The sequence below is a fragment of the Desmodus rotundus genome, chromosome 4 (assembly GCF_022682495.2).
Source record: "Desmodus rotundus isolate HL8 chromosome 4, HLdesRot8A.1, whole genome shotgun sequence".
NCBI classification, from domain to species: Eukaryota; Metazoa; Chordata; class Mammalia; order Chiroptera; family Phyllostomidae; genus Desmodus; species Desmodus rotundus.
In genome coordinates this window covers 135,150,369-135,165,730 of record NC_071390.1, presented here as the reverse complement: position 1 = coordinate 135,165,730, position 15,362 = coordinate 135,150,369, and the positions used below count along the sequence as shown (strand labels likewise).

The following is a 15,362-nucleotide window of genomic DNA, read 5'->3' as shown; positions in this document are numbered from 1 at the left end:
AGAACGCCTTTTAGCATCAAAAGGGGGGAATGTGACAGGAAAGCTAAACTCCATTTTAAGAAAGTCCTGCTAAGCCATAAGCCGCCACACTAACTTCCGCCTTCTGCTTCCGTAAGCCCCTGCTTCCTGCTTTATGCCATGCTCTGCCCCACATTCTCGCACCAATAGTAATGGTCAGCCCCCTGCCTACATAAGCAGGCTTTCGTCTTGCCCCGGGGCCCAGAATTTGGAGACTGCCTCCTCTGGGTCCGCATGCATAAATACACACTTCGCTACCCCAGAACTTCGTCTGAGTCATTTGTCCTGTAACAATAGTTCTTTATTTTCTTTAACATATTTGTTATGGATTGCTAATTTGCAATATGTATCATGACAATAACCAAAATTAGATAAATGTGACAAAAGGCTGACAATGTGTTTCACACCCTTGAGCGGTACTACATCAAGAATGGGAGAAAAATGTTGCAAAAGGAGCTTACTGCAATGCTACTTATGTTCTTGCAGTAAAACCAGCAATGTACCCATTTCAAGAGAGTTATCATCTTAATTCTAATTTCTTCCCCTTAAGTACAATTTGAATCTCTTTGGCATCCAAAGTCTCATAGATCAATAAAGCTTCAGCTAGATTCTTATACTCTTTTGCATGAGTCTTCAAGATATGTTTTGCTCATTCATATGAGCCCTAAAACAGAAAGGCAGATATGTAAGAGGCAAAAAACTTACAAGCAAATACCATAAATGAGGGAAAAAATTTATGTACCCTAAAAATGAGAAATCTATGTATTTCTATTTATAAAAGATAAAAGCATTTAAAAGGTTGATTCCCAAAAATAACTCTTGTATTTTTCAAGTGCTCCATTTTAATTGTAAAATCCATCACACAGAAAAATGATTACCTTAGAAAAAAGTTACTCTAAAAAATTCAAGTATACTTTCTACTTATCTGCTTTTTAAATAATGACTATGAACACATAAATCTATTTCTCTATTCAATTTGTATGCTTAAAAAGAAGGAAATGTGATCCTTTTGCCTCTTGATTTCACCATTTTATCTGGAATGGCCAGAAAAGATCTACCTTTCCATTTTTTTACTTGGTAGTATACTCACTTGTCCATCCACGACAACTGTAACGGTACTATTACAGCTGATCCTTGGTTTAAATGCATTTTTTCTTTGTAACCCACCTTGAATTTGTCACTTAAATCCTTCAATTATCTTCCCAAATGCGAGTCTGGATTAAGTGTATTAGGCTATAAGTACTATCACTACTAACAATTTGTTTTTGGCAGTGACACATTTGGCTGTACAATGTTTTTCCCAACATCTGAGTATTTAATCATATTTTTGCCCTTATAAAACTTGATGGAAAATATAAAAGTGAATTTACTAACACCAAAAGCATAGATCATATAAACATAATACAATTATTACATCTGGAACTAAAATACTATTAACTAGTAATCATGTCCCCTTAATAACAATGTAAACTTGGCTGGTGGAAGGAGTACCTCCTGCCTTCCCAATCTATGATTTTAAACCCAGAGTCAAGAACCCAATTTTTGCCAGTTTGCATTCTGAATTTTCAGAAATGTATTAAAGCAAAGAAGCATTATTTCTTATGCTCTAGGTACTAAAGCATAGATAATTTACTCAGAATAACATAAATAGTAAGGGAAAGAGAATTAAAATTCTGGAAAGTCAGACTTCTTCTGCAACACCTTGTAAACTTTTCCATTAAAAACTTCCCACGCCCTTAACTACTCTAAAGCATTTCTTCTACCTCCTTCGAATTCATCAAAACCTGGCTGTCCTGGGGAGACTGCTTTCTCTAAAACCCCAAATGGCAGTTATTTACTCTCATCCCAGATGCTTCAGGGTAAAGAGGTGAGCTCTTTGTTCCCACCAACACTTCCAGACCATTACTATACTACTGTCTTCCATCAAGCACCATTCCTTCGAAGTTCATACTATTTGACTACAGCTTTCCCCAACACCCTTCACTATGCCACCTGAGTCTTCACTCACTAAAGACTTCTGGCACTCCACCCAGTCTCCTTCTCCATTCTAAGACCTGCCTCCATGCGTGCCCAATCGGACACATATCCAACCTCTGAACTAGCCCCAGACCCACATCTCTCTCCTAACCTCTAATCTTCACTAAGACACATCAAATGTAACACATACGAAACTGAATGCATGATCTACATCCTTCCCAACCTTAGTCGCCAGTGTTTGCTCAGTAAGTGACACAACTAATTAGCTGTATAAGGCAGAATCTAAAAAAAATTATATTTTTAGACTGAGTTAGCTTCTCTCTCACCCAAAACATCACAAAGGCGTTTTGATTCCACTGTATCAGTATATCTTGAACCCACCCATGTTTCTCAATTTCCACTTTTCACCAACCTAATCTGAGTATCCATTATACCATGACTAGATTACCTACCACAGTTCTTAAGTGATCTCATTGAATCTACTCTTACACATTCTTTTGCCCTCATCTGTATTGGACACTGCAGCCAAAATGACATTTGTTTTACTTATTCTGTTTTCTCACCACATGTACACTGCTAGGCACAAGCAAATAACAATATATGTTGCATATATGTCAGAATGAGAAAACAATAAAGACTCAATAATCAATATCCCCAATTCTAATATCTCTTATGGTTTTGCAGATAAAGGAAGACTGAATATTTACAATCATTGATATAAACTGTTCTTAGCCTATGGCCAGAATAAAATAAATATCCAGTCTATGACGAGAGATTCTCTAACCACGTATTTAAGTCATGGTTGCAATGGTGCATCTGTTATCTTTATTACATACAGTCATATTTCTAAGAACAAAAGCCTTCAGTTGTCATCTGGTAAGTACCCGAATACTTAGGCACATTATATGGCTAAATAGAAAGCATAGAAAAGTACAATCATTACCCTCAGAAGGATTCTGATTTCTTGCTCAATAGCTGACTATGTTTCTGGACTCAGTTTCCCTGTATCACTCACTGTAGGTTATAACTCCAAGCTAAAATGAATGGGAAGAAATTGAACAACAAAAGAAAACACCCAAACACAAATGTAACAGAGGAAGTACTATCCTATACATAAGAAAACAAATTTCACGGGGGTAGGGGCAAAGAAGAAATTCAATATAAAAATGGCCTTAAGGGCAAGGAAATTTCATCATTCTTCTGAAAGTATAGACTAAAATTAGAGAGTGAGCAAGAGAGAACATTTGAAACCATTGTGAGTGCCTTCTTAGACAACCTTGGCAGCTAGGCCAAGTCCAGAAACCCACAATTCAGAGTGTTAGAATTGCTTCCTGAAACTACAGTGTAATGTAAGAGAGTGAAATACATGCAAAGGGGTAAAGTATGGCAAACTCAGCGAGTGGGCTCTTATGTCATATGAACAGTAATAACTAAATAATTGTCTTATCATCTGGTTAACTCATGAAGCAACAACTGTTACTGTTCGAGCAGCTAGAAGAGAAACAATGCCACATGTGATTACTCAGAAAATAAGGTTTAGTTAAAATAAGCTGGGAGAAATCCATTTGGATCAAGACAGAGGCAAGTCAATGTTATCAATCAATAATGAGAACCCTCCCTCACAGAGGACTTGGCACTTATCATTTCAGACATGAGGACAATTAAAATTAGCCAATACCTTTTCACTCATTCCAAATTTAGTAACCATCCGCTTTGCTATTTTAGTTGCATTATCAACATCACTGGAAGCACCTAAAATTTAAAAATATACATAGAATTCAATTTTAAAAATACCTCTAAACCAACAAACATAATTTGAACTAAAGCCACTCCACACGGCCAACCTGTCGTGATATGGTCAGTTCCAAATATAAGCTCCTCTGCCACTCTTCCTCCCATACTAACATCCATTCGTGCAAGCAGCTGAGCCCTGGTTTCATTCCATCTGTCATTCTCAGGCAACAGGGACACCTAGACAATCGAAAAACAGATGAAAAAAAATCAGACAGGTTTTTTTCTCTTTTTTTTAGAGACATGGGAAGAGGGAGAAAAACATTGGTTGCCTCTCACATGCACCCCAACAGGGGACTGAAGCCGCAACCCAGGCATGTGTCCTGACTAGGAATCAAACCAGACACCTTTGGCTTTGCAGTACAACACCCGACCAACTGAGCCATAAAAGTCAGAGCAAAATTCAGACAGTTCTGAAACACTTATGTCAATAATCAGTTATCATCTGGCTCTCTCACCTTACTTACCAGCATGATACTGACTGCCCAAAGACATTCAGGTGGTCATCAGGTGACTGACGAGAAAACCATCAATTTATGAAATAAGGAAAATTCTTTATAAAGCAAAATGGGTTTTATAAATAACAGGTAGATAATGCCACTATAGGCCTTGTTTTATCCTCTGTTGCACAAAAATATTTAAAATATCTCTAAATAGAAAGCTATGGAAATAAAAATTTGTACTCAACAAGAAAAATCTTAGAAAAACTACTGAACCAGTATATAATTTCTTCTGTGCAGGGAAAATAACAATTATATACTTAATAACTATACTTTGTTGTCATTCCAGAATCAGATTTCATAATGTAAATGTGTAGTACTTGAAATATTAAGGAAATTCTTTAACAGATAACTTTCACAAGTATCTCTTAATTTCAAGATGGTTCAGGAAGTTAAAGTATCAACAAACTTGAGAAGTAGTTCAATTTTCTTTTTCAGTGATTTTTATCAGCAGTTCTATACATGAGCTTCTGGAAAGTGCTATCAGAAAGGAAAAACACCTACAAAATACTTACATGTCCGAGTGTTGGCCTTCGTGGCATGATTGTAGCTTTGTTGAGGGGCATTGCATCTCTAGTGTAATATGCAATAATAGCATATTCATGATATGCTAGTTTTGTTTTTGTTATCAATTGCACGCTTCTACGTTCAGGACCTAAAGACAAACATTTGATCAGGTAAAACACTCCACAGGAGAGGTCTATTTAAGTGAATAAAACCAACTGGCCTCAAAGTTGTTCTCAAAGAAATATGATTTAATATGACTAATAAATACTTTAAGCAAAGTAAAAGTTTAAAAATGAGTAGAATTCTACATATAAAATGTCTGTCCGGAAAATATCCAGCCACATATTATGAACAATAGAGGCATTTATTTTTTTAAATATATTTTATTGATTATGCTATTACAGTTGTCCCATTCTTTTCCTCCTCTTTATTCCCCTCCACCCTGTACCCCCCTCCCACCAGCACTCCCCCCTTGTTTCATGTCCATGGGTCATACATATAAGTTCTTTGGCTTCTCCATTTTCTACCTACCATTTATGCTTCTTATTCCCTGTACTTTCCCTCCCATTCTCCCCTCCTCCCTCTCCCCCTGATAGCCCTCCCTGTGATCTCTATTTATGTGATTCTGTTTCTATTGTCTTTTGTTTGCTTAGTTTGTTTTTGTTTTTCTAGGTTCAGTTATTGATAGTTGTGAGTTTGTTGTCATTTTACTGTTCATATTTTTGATCTTTTTTCTTAGATAAGTCCCTCTAACATTTCATATAATAAGGGCTTGGTGGTGGTGAATTCCTTTAACTTGACCTTATCTGGGAAGCACTTTATCTGCCCTTCCATTCTAAATGATAGCTTTGCTGGATAGAGTAATCTTGGATGTAGGACCTTGCCTTTCATGACTCCGAATACTTGTTGCCCAGCCCCTTCTTGCCTGCAAGGTTTCTTTTGAGAAATCAGCTGCTACTCTTTTGGGAACTCCTTTGTAGGTGACTGTCACCTTTCCTCTTGATGCTTTTAAGATTCTCTCATCTGTAATGTAATATAATGTATTTATGATGTGCCTTGGTGTTTGCTTCCTTGGGTCCAAGTTCTTTGGGACTCTCTGAGCTTCCTGGAAGTCTATTTCCTTTGCCAGATTAGGGAAGTTCTCTTTCATTATGTTTTCAAGTAAGTTCTCAATTCTTTGCTCTTCTTCTTCTCCTCCCTTTGGCATCCCTATGATTCTGGTGTTGGAACATTTAAAATTGTCCTGGAGGTTCCTGAGCCTCCCCTCATTTTTTGGAATTATTTCTTCTTTCTGTTCTGGCTGATGGTTTATTTCTTCCTTCTGCTCCAAACTATTGATCTGAGTCCCTGTTTCTTTCCCTTCACAGTTGGTTCCCTTTATTTCACTTTCCATAGCCTTCACTTTTTCCTCTGTATTGCCACCATATGCAACCATTTTTGTGAAAATCCTGATTACCAGTGTCTTGAACTCTGCCTCCAATAGGTTGGCTATCTCTTCATCCCTTAGTTGTTCTTTTTATTGGAGCTTTGATCTGTTCTTTCATTTGGGCCATATTTTTTTTGTCTGGGTGAACCTGTCTGTAGTAAGGGTGGAGCCTTAGGTATTCACAGCAGTGGAGGGGGCAGCCCACGTCTCTAGGTTGTGGCCCTGCATGTGGGGGAGGGGTCCAAGAAGGAACAGTGCCACCTGCTCAGCTCTTGGCTGGCTTTCAGTCACTTCCTCCACTACCCACAAACAAATTGGGTCCTTCTGGTGCTATTTCCAGGTGTGTGGTCTTGTGTATGTTCTAGGACCCTGTGGGTCTCTCCAATTTACTGTCCTGTAAGGCTGGGAATTTCTCCTACCACCTCAATCCCCCCCCAGGTTTCTTTCAGTCAGAGGGTTTGAGGGTTTATTTCCCCACAATGGAACCCTGGGTTGCATGGTCTCGCTCCCTAGTTGTTCCTCCTTGCTTATCCGCTCAAAAACATGGGACCGCTCACTCCATCAGCCGCCACCTTGCCAAGAGTTCTCTCCACCGGGCTGCCCGTCTCTGCCCCTCCTACCAGTCTGGATGAATATTCCTTCTTTACCTCCTCGGTTGTCAGACTCCCATACAGTTGTATTTTCTGGCAGTTCTGGTTATTTTTTGCATTTAAATTGGTTGTCTTTCTTTTGGTTGTGCAAGGAGGCAAAATGTATCTACCTACACTTCCATCTTGGCCTGCAGTCTAAAGGCATTTATTGAAGAAGGTACAAGATACAAGAAACATTGTACATAGGACAATGATGCCTCAGTCCCCTTCAAAGTAGGCACCTTGGGACCTCACACAGTTTTCCCGATCACCCTCACCTGCCCTGTCCTACTTTCCTGGATCTCATTTTAGTTTGGGGAAAAGCCAGAAGTCACAGAGCACCAAATCTGGGCTGCAGCAGGGCTGAGTCACCAGGGTGATTTGATGTGTTGTCAAAAAACTCATCAGGAGACATGATGCCTGAGCGGGCATATTGTTGTGATGAAGCTGCCAGTTGCCAGTTGCCCATAGCTATGGCCTTTTGAATCATCCAAATAGCTTCCACAGAGAAATGTTCACGCTTAACACAAAATGTGGTACAGATTCATTGCTCGACTCACTCAGTCATTTTGAATGTGACGGCCACACAGTACACATGCACACTCAACGGTGTCTACCACCCCCACTGACTAGCACAGTGAAGTCATCATTGTTCACACATGTGCATTCCAGTCCACTCTCCTTGGATGCCAGGTTACATTGATGTATGCAAACCATTCTCATTATATTAACAACGGCGGGACTTTTTCCGGACAGATGTTGTAAACTACAACAATTTCAACTGAAAACCAAAATTGTCAAAACTATCATCTTAATTCTTATATCAAAAAAGAAAGCTTAATTCTATTTCTAGAAAATAAACTTCCAATTTAAAGGGAATGTCATAACTAACTTGTTTTGAAGTTAATTCAAGATTTAAACTAAAAAGTAAATACTTAAAAGAGTAAAATTAACTAGTCTTTTATCAGCCATATCAGACAAGTGTAAAAACATGCACACCCATGGCCCCCCAAAAGTACAATTATAAAATCTACATATGCGTGTAAGAGGACAAATTGTTTTGCTACATTCAAATAAAAATTTTCATGTTCCTCTATCTTTGTTTTTCGTAACATCTCAAAATGAATTCATTCTCTAACATACCGAATAGTGTAAAATAGGAAAAAAAGGAAACCTACCCATTAGAATTTTATCTTTGGAAAACTCCAGTTCTTTCATGGTAACCATTTCTTTTCCACCAACAGCTGCCTTTAACGCAGCTTGGTTCACAAGATTCTCCAACTCTGCTCCAGAAAAGCCAACAGTACCTCGAGCTATGATTTCTGGATCAACAGCTATACAGATACAAGAACACAATATTAAAACTGCAAAACAGTTAATACAAAGTCTGTCACAAAGAACTCAAATTTCCGAAGAAAAAAGAAAACAGCCATCATGAACTATAATTTAAAATATTTATCTTTTTTTAATTTACTTTTTTAATTCATTTTTAGAGAGAGAAACATCAATTTGTTGTTCCACTTTATTAATGCATTCATTGGTTGATTCTTTTTGAAGATTTTATTTATTTACTTTTAGAGAGAGGGGAAGGGATGGAAAAAGGGAAGGAAAACATAAATGTGCATGAGGTTCATGAATCAGTTGCCTCTCACACACCCCCAACTGGGTACCTGGCTTGCAACCCAGGCATGTGTCTGACTGTGAATCAAACCAGTGACCTTTCAGTTCACAGGCCAGTGCTCAATCCACTGAGCCACACCAGCCAGGGCTAAAATATTTATTTTAATGAAACTAAAAAATAAACTTACTTTACTAAATTCTAAGGGAAAAAAGCCAAAATTGTTATTAAATATGCCATTAAAATTGCCATTGGGACAATCACAAAAGTTCTTAAGTTTAAATAACTTCATGAAAAATAAAGAAACTTATTGGACAATTTAAAAACCTTTAATTATGACCTATATCTTTACTGGCCTAACAACAAATCCAAAAAGCATACTCACAGACAACAATTTGTTTTCTAAGTTTCACCTTGGAATACTTTGGACATGAAAGCACCCTTTACTACAGGAAACATACTTGGTTTTATCACATGATTCTGATATCTTTGAAAATACTGCAACTTTAATAGCTATATTTTATTATTCAGGTTGGCCTAGGGTGTGTCCTTCCCTTGTGTTTTTACAGGTGGCTTTCCCCTCCTTTGGCACCAAAGTGATTATATCATGAGGCACTGTGCTCATAACATACACTTTTTTCTATCATTTCATATTTTACATTCACCTTAAAAAACATACATGTATCATCTTAAAGTATTATCTATGTAGATACTCCAAAGTAAACTTTCATTAGAAGCAGGATTCAAAATGATAAAATCTCCTGGATATACATTAATTATGAAATGGACTTTTTTTTAAGGCTATATAAATGGAAGAAAAAAGAAATAAAGGAACTGGTCTCTTAAGACACTGATCAAGTAAGAAGCACAAACAAGGCAGATTGACATATTACCATTTTATGAAGATAACAGTGTTGGTATCATGGAATTAGACTTACACTGATCAAACTTTATTTTATTGAGATACCATTTCAAAATTTCTGTTCAGCCTTTCACATCTGGCCTTGGAACTGTAACCTGCATGTCAAATCGACCAGGACGAATTAAGGCGCTAAAGGAAGAATACAAAACAAATGAAAATTAACAGGTTGTCTATGCTGAGGTCAAGTTAAACAGGACTACCACTCTAAGGAGAGGATGGAAAGACAATGCAACCACAGGTTAGAAGCAATTTTGAACGTAAGTATCAGATAGTTCCTTGTGAAAATGGCTCAGATAAGCTTTGATAAGCAGAAGGCAGAACAACAGTATACATAAATGTATACCATTGTATACATATTATGTGTGCATCTAGATAGTACACAACCTTCAGAAACAAAAGTGTGCAAGTCAGGCAGGGAACCAATAATTCTACACATGTCTATTCTGAGAGCCACATACCCATCTTAACTTCTGTAACAGGAGAATGTTAATCTAGAGTCTCAGGCAAAGACAAACCATTAGATGAAATAAAAATATGATTAAGTTCTATAAAACATCAACAAAAATTAAAACTACAGTACATCTTATTTTTAAAATGCTCTCCACAAAAAGTTTGTGTGGTATGTAGGTTGTCAGAGGTTATTTTAGTAGGTTTCATGGGACATAATTAACATGTCACCAATGTAAAGTGAAAATCCGTATGCCCTCTCTCTCTTTTGAGCACGCCAGTGTCTTCCCGCCTCCCTTCCCCCAGGCACGTTCTCTCTGCCTATCTTTTTCCTGAGCTCCAAGGGCCCTTCTCTTGCCTCTCTGTTAACTTGTTTCCTGAGACCATGCAGCCCAGCTGGTTCACTTTTTCTACGTCTGACTTTCTAAATAAATGTTCTCTCGTAATTTGAAAAATAAATAAAATGCACTATCCAGGAGGTTTTAATATGTTTAGAACTGTACACCATCACTACAATCTAATTGTAGAATATTTTCATCCTCCCTCAAAGCGAAACCCCATGTCCACTGGCAGTCATTCCTCAATCTCCCCGTTCTCTGGCAACCCCTAATCTATCGACTTTCTACTGCTGTGGACTTATGTATACTGGACATTTCATATAAATGGGACCATATCACATGTGATGTTTGTGATGGGATTCCTTCTCTTAGCATGATGTTTTCAAAGTTCATCCATGTTCCAGCATGTATCAGTACTTCCCCCAAATCTTCTTTTAATACTTACTTATCTAATGCCTCTGGGAAGTCTGTGGCTCCTATGATGATAACTCCTTCATTTGGTTTGAAACTATTAAAAAAAAAGTACCTTTTCATTAAAAATTAAAACAGCACACACACACAAATGTTCAACACAAAACTGTTTAACACTAATCTTAACAGCAAAGAAAATGGACTAGTATTTTTTATGCCCCAAATGATATCTCTATTTTTAAAAGGAACAAATGTTAGGCCACTGTACATCAATAAAACTGCTAATAATAAATTACCAAATCATCTGTAATTATATACCTGCAAAATATTTGTTCTACTTAGGAAGAAATGACCTGACACAAAAAAGCCTGGGCTTCTAATTTTTGAAAAATTATTTTCAAGTTTATCTATTCAAATTATTTGCTCCTAGACTTCCTATTTAGTTCCAAAATGTCTCATATATATACAACAAATGTTTTTGCTTCTTTCAAAGCAACCTCAGCTCTTGCTTTGTATATTATGAATGCTGATGCAAGCTCTTAATGTATCTCAGCACTCCAGTCTGGTACAAAATGGGCAGGGACCAGCATGCTCTCCCTTCACATCTCCAAATAGGCTACTAGTCTCAGCAGGAATCGCTGCCTTCCTGTCACAATACAATAAATGTTAAAAATGTGTAGATATCACCAATTAAACAGAGTTGGTACATTAATTACCCCATTAGAATTAAAAACAATACAATCCTGAGAACAGCTTGTCTTGACTTCTTGCATGAGGGACTACTCTGTTGCCTATAAACATAACATTTTTCCTCTCCTGACTGTTACCAAATATATCGCCATACTGGAAAGGCAGGCAGAGTCAATTACCCATCCATCTCAGCAAGAAATTGATTTATTGTCTGCCTTGAATATGGATGCATTGGAGATTCAATTTGCTTCCCACCAACAGAATCTAATTCATCAATAAATATAACACAAGGAGCATTCGCTTTTGCTTCCCCTAGGAAAACAGAGGAGATTCAAATAAGTTTAATGAAATCAACACTTTTTGAACAAAATAATATAATATTAAAAACCTGTAAGATTGTCAAAAGATATTCATTAAGGAGAAAATACACACACAAAAAAAGGTTTTGTGTGTTTTTTTTTACTGATTAAAGAACGATAGCCTCAGAAGAAAAGTATACCATAAAGATATAATAAAAATGAGTATTCTTTCACTCTTTACTCCTGGTTGTAGAAACCATACACAGCCATCAGAGGTTAACTACATAATACAGAAATGATGAATTGAATTAAAAAAAAAATAGCTTTTCCACAGTACCCAACCACATCTAACACTACCACTAGCTATTCCAAATATATTTGTGAAAAAAATACAGTTCTGTTTTATCTCACACATGAAATTACCTGAAAACAGTAGTCCACAATAGCTGTTTCAGCTCACTATCAATCTTAAGTAGCAAACAAAGGGTACGAAACCCTCTTTTGCCCTGGCTGGTGTGGCTCAGTGGAGTGAGTGCCAGCCTGTGAACAAAAGGGTCGAGGGTTCGATTCCTAGTCAGGGCACATGCCTGGGTTGTGGGCCAGGTCCCTGGTAGGGGGCGCGCGAGAGGCAACCACACATTGATGTTTCTCTCCCTCTCTTTCTCCCTCTCTTCTCCTCTCTCTAAAAATAAATAAATAAAATCTTAAAAAAAAAAAAAGAAAGAAACCCTCTTCTGTCCTGACTGGTGTGGCTTGGTGGGTTGGTCATTGTCCTGAAAACTGAAAGTTCACCCCATTGGGGCACATGCCTGGGTTGCCAGCAGGTCCCTAGTTGGGGTTGTGCAAAAGGAAACCCATCGATGTTACTCTCACACACCAATGTTTCTCTCTGTCTCTCTCCCCCTCCCTTCCCCTCTCTCTAAAAATAAACAACAACAAAAAAATCTGAAAAGAAAGAAAGAAACCCTCTTTCCCTGGAATTAAAAAAAAATATTAGTATTGTATAAAAGATACATGAAAACATACTAAAAAGATTTCTTATGCGGCTGGCTCCCACACCCACAAACATCTCATCAAATTCTGATCCAGAAGCATAGTAAAAAGGAACATCAGCTTCTCCAGCCACAGCCCGGGCAAGAAGTGTCTTTCCTGTTCCTGGTGGTCCAACTAAAAGAATTCCTGAAAGGAAAAAAATAGTATGTAAGAATGACTCAAATTAAAGAAAAAAGAAACAAAAACAAATCCTGATATAAATCTGAAAATCAAAGTTTTAATTTTTATAATTTTGAGGTTAAAGGCACATCAATGCCCAACAATCTAAAACATAAAGAAACATATTTGTCTCTACTAATGATTCACTTCAGGATCTTCTCCATAACTCGTTTTCCTGTATCATCTAAGTACTGTCTACATATCAGACATAAAGGAGAACGAATCTTCAAAGAAAGGAATAATAAATTTATCAATAAACAAGATAAAATTCACATAAAAAGAGTTTAAGAGACTGGACAACAAATGTAATGCACAAACCTTAAACTGATATTCTTCCATGAAAAACACATTTTAAAAAGTTCCAGAAACATCAGGTAAAAATTTGAAAAATACTGAAGAGTACATGATATTAAGAAATAGGGTGTGACAACTTTAATAGAATAAACAATGAAATATTTTTAAAAAAGAAAAAAGGGTTTAATGTTATTTGGTAGGATAAATTATTGTTTACTTAGGACAATGTTCTTACTCTTGGGTGACACATAACAAAATATTTAGATGTAAAGTACTTAATGTCTACAATTTTCTTTCTGATTTTTCCACATGTTCAAAAATTGTCATAACAAGTTTTTCATAGGTTAGAATAGAATACCCTGGTTTAGACAATTTTTCATTTTTCAGACTACAGTTAAAATGGCAAAAAAACCCATATTAATGATGTATTTTAACATTAAGAAGCTCATTTTAAGTACAGCTCAAAATACCCTTGAGATTATCCCTAGCCCAGGCCGGGTGGTCCGTTGGTTGCAGCATCGTTCTGTATACCAAAAGGTTGTAGGTTCAATCCCCAGTAGGGGTTACGTGAAGGAAGCAACCAACTGATGTTTCTCTCCCATCAATATTTCTCTCTCTCTTTGCCCTCTTCCTCTATTCCTAAAATCAATAAACATATCCTTGGATGAGCATTTTAAAAAAAGACTGTTCTTGTATTTTCATGTTATTATGGTTCCTAACTGGTTTAAATCATCATCTATCAATTTCCATAGATTATATCTTAGTACCTAAGGACTTTCCCACAAATTTATAAAATATTCCTTGTGACCAGAAAGAAAAATGTAATTATTTTTATGGTTTTAAATATGCTTCCTATGATGTTACAGTATTGATTTAAGGTCCCAGGTACCTATTGTCAACTCAGGCCCGTTCACTTACCTCCTTATTGATTACCCAGCTATTTCACAGGCTACTGAACACAGGGCCTGAGTTGACATTCATACCTGGGACCCAGCGCCTCATCACGGTCCCTTGTTAGGCTGGGGGCATAGAGACACCAGGAAATAAATGGCACATGCACACAGTATTATTTTCCTGGTGCTCAACTGTACAATAGGGACTGACATGCTCAGCAGTTTGGGTGAGCCCCACCTGGCATTCTTGGCCTGTGGAGTAATAACTGCCATAATGGGAAGGTCACAGGGAAGTCTTTGAAATGAATCCTCAACCATGGTCAAGATCACAAAATAAGTACAACACAGCATTCTGTGGAAGATGCAGAGGTTAGTGCCCCTTAAGGACCTTGAGCATCTAGCTGTGCAGGCTCCTCTCACATCTGTCGTTATCTTACTAGGCTGGCCCCACAGCGCCGGATGAATCCTGGAGAATGAGTGTGGACTGTGCCAAGCTCGACCCAATAGCCCCATTGCGGCTGCTAGGCTGGGCACGGTGTCTTTGCTAGAGAAGATTAATACGGTTTCAGGTCCATGCTATGCGGCCACTGATGCAGCAAATGCCTATTTTCTATCCCAGTAAGAACAGAGGATCTGAAACAGTTTGCAATTACATGGACTAGGCCATATACAGTTACAGTTTCCCCAGGCTAATTTAACTCACCCACTGGTTGTCATACTATAATCAGAAGTGATGTGGTCACCTGGACACGGTGGAGAACATAAAACGGATCGATTACATTGACGGTGCCTGCTGACTGGACAGGATGAACAAGAGGCGCCAGCGGCAGGAGGCCTTGGTGAGACAGACACATGTGTCCCACAGGGTAGGAGATAACCTTTATGGAGATTCGTGGACCTGTGAGTTTGGGGGGACCTAGGGGTTGGGGTGAACCAGGACATCCTGTCCAGATTAAAAGACAGATTCTGTGCAGTCACAAAAAACCCACACTTCCCAAATTAGTTCCCCAATTTTATCATTAAAGAGACCCAGGGAGGCTGTGTTAAGCATAGACTGTAATTTTGCAATCCCTAGACTCAAACATGGCCTGGATTGCACATTCACTGGCCTGGTAGCTAAGAGACCAGAGGCCCCACTGGGGCAGCTGCAGAAGCTCTTTGGTCCTCTGACCAGGGTGTTGGTGGACAATCCCACGTGCCGAGCTGGCGCTTTCCCTTGCTCTACTCTGCAGGGCAGTCAAAGCCACCAGCCCACTCTGCGTGCTCTCAGGCTCCGTTTCTGTCAGCCCGTTGCACTGTGCTGGCCACCTGTCTCCCAAGGCCTTCCTTTTAATATGCTCCTCGTGCCAAACAACTGCAGGCGATCATTTTTATGTATGGAATTTTTTTT

At 38.0% G+C, this 15,362-nt stretch overlaps 1 pseudogene; it reads right to left on the bottom strand.

Annotated features, from left to right (window-relative positions):
• Positions 1 to 387: 387 nt before the first annotated feature.
• On the bottom strand, positions 388 to 13,598 carry LOC123478704 (ATP-dependent zinc metalloprotease YME1L1-like; annotated as a pseudogene).
• Between the last annotated feature and the right edge of the window lie 1,764 nt (positions 13,599 to 15,362).